Below are 4886 nucleotides of genomic sequence, written 5' to 3'. Positions count from 1 at the left end.
TCTTTCCAAGTTCATAGTCTCATACAGTATTCATATATTGTTAGGACAGTACCAAATCACAAGAAGAGGCTAACAGACAATAGAGAAGGCAAAGCACTTCGAAGGTGCAGCTGGAGTTTGCAGGTTGGAAGAGATATATAAATACTGTTGTAATCCAGGCCTGCTCAGTGTGACACTCTGGCCTGCTACAGCCTTAGCTCATGCACTTATGCATAGAGGTCCCAGGTTTGATCCCAGCTGTCTCTGCAGTGTCATGGGCAATACAGCAATTAGCGTAACTTTTCAACCAGAAGTCAGAAGTTTGTACAGACAGATTGCCAAAGTGTCAAATGCTGTAAATAAGCATCCTACCTGTAAAGCCTACAACGTCCTCATGTCTTCATTGTCGATTGTGCTTATGAAGCCTGCAAAGTGTCAGATGTGTTGTTACTATGATGGAACCTTCACAACTCTTACAAGACTGTGATTTCAAAGATTGTAAGGTGGGTCTTGTAATTTCCATATGAAACACCAATATAAATTGGAATAGAATCAGAATTTAGGCATTTACAAGCTCTTCCAGTAAGCTAACAGGTTTTATGTTCTCTGTAAACACTTCATTTCACAGCGGGCGATTTTTGCAAGCCACAATGGAAAAATGGCAGTGTTTAACTTTCATGAGCATCACATATATGATGTGGCAGATGAAGTTGTAACCACAATGAGCTTCTCTTTATACCCAAAACATACTTTTTTCTACATTATGTGTCTGTTGAGCCATCACTACAAAGCTCTCCTATTTTTCAAAGCTCAGGTCAGAGCTGGAATAGCACCTGAACCTTTGAAAAGGTGATTTGAGATCCTGTAATGGAGGGCACTGTAGAAATGTAAAATATTACTAGTAATATATAGTAATAGTTACTACTAAAATATTACTAATACTCTGAACTGGGTAAAAAAAAAAACATTCAGAGATCACTTAGTTTTGTTAATGCATTGTATCCTAATTCACTGAACACCAGTGCTTGTCAATGTCAAAATATTTATATTATGTGGGGATTTCACAGGAATATAAGCCTTTTTCATGCTGTGATGCTTAACCTTGATCAAGACAAAGAAAACCCAATAATTATTTGAGAAAGCATTGCTTTTTCTATTCACTATATTAAGCAACTCTGATTATGCAAATATTGCTTCAAATCATAGGCCCAATCCAACAAGCCCTCCAGCATGCATGTAACTTTACTCACCTAAAAAGTTCTACCAATTGTTTAGCTTCCACATACCTTTGCAGATATTTTGACTACAGTGAGAACTTTCACATGAGTAAAGTTATACATAAGCTGAAGTGTTTTTAAGGTCAGGGCTATAGCGAAGGGAAAGAGGCTACACCAGTTTCTCCTTATTATAGCAGTCAGAGGATTTAAAATAGGCCTGTCTGAGAGTATAGCAGCAAAAGGAAGACAAAAAGATAACAGTATACCACAGAACTTCAGGTCTCAACCAAGGTATGAGAGAAAAAAAATATGGGGGTGTAATATCTACTTCTAAGCTTTCTGGAGCATTTCTTTCCCTCCCCCGAGCTTGTACAGCACCGTGCACAATGGGCCAATCCATAACTGGGACTAGACGCTACCACAATACAAATAATAAAAATCCCATGGTCTGAAACTAAGCCACAATTTCACCAGTCATCTTTATTATCGAGTAAATAGCAATTGCAAAGGCGAATTAACCATGTATGACTATCTAATTTGCATGAAAGTGACATCAAGTTACTGTTGTAGCGTAACAAAAACTGAATTAAAGTAAGAACTTTACCGATGGCACAACGATTGGTATAATAGGGCATTTCAAGAATAGCTCGTTTGGGATATGCAGAATGGTTCTGATAAAGTAAGAGCTGATTTATAGCTTAATTCAAACCGCCAATCATAGCTAATAGGATCTTTTATGAAGTTTGGAAAAAAGCCTAATTACCATGATGTATATTATTCACCCCCTTCCCATTCTTGTGCACCTCTTCACTTCTTGATGCAGAAGTGAAAGTGGGGAAACACTGAAAAATACAATGTTTTCTGTATTTCTCACCTGACTACAAGTAAAAAACCAAAACCCAAAAAAACCCAAACAAACATGAAGACAAGTTTCTGGCCCAGTTTGCAAATTAAGAAGGTTTTGGATAAGGACTGCACAGATATCCAACAGAATGTTCAGTCCAGCAACCTTTACTAACCCTTACTAGTAGGAGAAAGATTACTTGCCTGAGCAGTCCCAGTGATTTGAGGCTGTTGGCTTCATACTTACACCAGTAGGACTGTTTGCTTGAATATACATTACTCACTCTAATAAAGGCTGCAATATCAGGCAACCTTTTGGTATTCATTTGCCATGTTAGTTGGAGACCTCTCTTATGTAATAATCTCTGTGGGAACGCATGAAAACAGAATATATGACTTTTCTTTGTCCTACCTTGTTTTAAAGAGTTCAAAACTTTAATAGTGAACCAAAATAGACAGAGGCATGGCTCCTCTCATATTGCTGAGTCTGTTTGTCAATAAGCAACCACCTTCACCTTTCCCAAGGTGAGGCTCATCCATTGCACTGTGGATGTGTTGACCCCTGCTATTTCCCCAAATGCAGGAAACTCGACTGCATAATTTGTGGTAGTGGGGGACTGCATTTGTGCTCTCCCCTGGCAAAAAAAAAAAGCAGCAATCTTTTGTGGATTATTGGGATGTGACACTATCACCATATACTGCATAAAAGGTCGTTGACTGGTCAGGAGACAAATTAGGGTTATATGAACTTCCAAATTTTGATTTAAGGAGATTAACAATGGTTGAGACCCTATTTTAAGAAGAATTGACTAATTTGTAAACATTGCATTAGTTACTGTGGAGGCCCTATGTTTCCCTTAGGCAAGTTTTATGGGAAAACGTGTATTGTGATTTAAACTGATAGGTCACCACATTTTAACATTAATTGATTATTGTTTTTGCCCTGAAGCTTTTTATAATTATTGCTGTGAACTTAATTTTCTCTTAATGTAGAATTCAATGAACATCTCTTGCATAGGGGGAAAATATAATCAGATTTAAACAACATTATTTCCTGCTAGATACTTAAACATATGAGCTTATTATTGCTTTAGTATGGAAGGGGGAACATCACCTCCTACTTATATTTTAAATTTAATTAAGGTCATAGAATGATCATTTGCAAATATGGTGTTAACATATGAAACCACTGATGTACAATGCTATCCTTGGTTGTTTTGCATCTGAACAAAAGGAAAAAAAGACTAAAATATCAGAATTGCAATATTATTTAGTGTTTTACTATACAGTATGTGTATACAATTCTTTTACATTTGTAGTCATTCAAAACAGGAGTTTTCCCTACAGTGGGTTTTATGCAGTTGAATTTTGTTAGATTCACTAAGTGATGCAGAAAAAGTAATTCTATACCATGGGAAATTCTTTCTTTTAAGTTAATTTCTAAAAGCCTCTGCAGATTGTCTGAAACATCATCATCATTTCATCTGAGGTGCTATGAATTACATTTAGGTTCAGTTGTAGGATGAAGGTATACATGTTCTATTTCGAAAAGGACACAATATCACTGACAGTATAACAAATAATAATAAAGAAACCCATAATTTTTAGCCCTGTCATTGAAAACATCAGAGATGGGTAAATGGACAAATGAGTATATAATTAGTAAATATCTTGCTGAGACAGTATAACACTCTTGTCATTTTTGTTTTCCTTTCTCAGTAAATTAGACAAGACTCCAGTAGATTATCTTATAAGAAAATTTTATGCAGATCTCTTTCTATTTCCTCCTGCCCTACCATAAGCCTAAAAATGTTGCATTAAAGTGGACCTGTAAAGGGAAAAATAGCTAATTATTATTTATTTACAGTTGTGTCCACTATATGCTAAATAAAGCTGTGTGAATAACCTATTTTTTGGTTCAGCACCAAATATATATAAAATAAAAAAAATTAAAATTAAAAAACAAATAATAAAAATTTAAGTTTTGCTTGACACGAAACAATATTTTTTCAGCAAGCCAGACAAAAAATTGTTTGAAGTTGAATGAAACATTTCAGTTTTTTTCTTAAAACTTTAAAAAGAAAAATTGAAATAGAGGGCTAAATGAAAAGTTGTTTTGAATAGAAAAATTGAAATATTTAATTTTTACCTTTTCAGAGTTTTTTTAACCCTTCCCCCCAAAAAAAATCAGTGAATTCCACTTTGGCTAACTCAAATCCCCATTTTAAAAAAAAAAAAAAGGTCAATTTTTTTTTTGCCCAGCTCCAAACATGCAGAAAGGAGGGTCCTTGCCCCAAGGAGCTTGTGGTAGGAGGACAGACAAGTATTACGAGATTAAAGGAAGGGGGAAGAATTTTATGTACTAGTTCAATTCACTCTTGCCATTTTGATGATTTCAAAAGTGGATCAAGGAAGGAGATGAGTGCAAGGACACAGCCAGCTAAATCAGATGGGACAACATAGGAACTGAAGTCACTAAGGATGAGGGTGGGATAGTAAGAAGAGAGGAAAATGGGGTGAGAGATATTAAACTTAGAGCAGAAGGGATTGAGGGTGGAGTCAGGGAGCAGTAGATAAGGGGGAGAAAAATGTATAGGTTGATAATGTAATGCAAAAAGAGGAGGGGGAGTGGGGGGGCAGAGGACAAAGCAAGGGTGGAAACTGCAGGAGGAGGAGTCTTATACCCTCGTTGTGGGGGGCTGATATACTCCTTATTTTTCCTTCTATTAATTTGCTTCTTTATGATATATAAAGGCATCATGACAGGGCTTGTGAAAATGTAAGGGGTTTTTGTTTGTTCGTTTTAATTCTGCTCATTGTTTACATTAGAAATTTAGGATTCTGTGT

General features: G+C 35.9%; 1 non-coding gene across 1 annotated transcript; it reads left to right on the top strand.

Annotated features, from left to right (window-relative positions):
* Positions 1 to 2514: 2514 nt before the first annotated feature.
* On the top strand, positions 2515 to 2677 carry LOC120399680. Its single transcript, XR_005595294.1, has one exon. It is a non-coding gene; the product is annotated as a U1 spliceosomal RNA (small nuclear RNA).
* The last annotated feature ends 2209 nt before the right edge of the window (positions 2678 to 4886 follow it).

The sequence above is a fragment of the Mauremys reevesii genome, linkage group 2 (assembly GCF_016161935.1).
Source record: "Mauremys reevesii isolate NIE-2019 linkage group 2, ASM1616193v1, whole genome shotgun sequence".
NCBI lineage: Eukaryota > Metazoa > Chordata > Testudines > Geoemydidae > Mauremys > Mauremys reevesii.
This window is presented reverse-complemented; position numbering and strand designations above follow the sequence as displayed.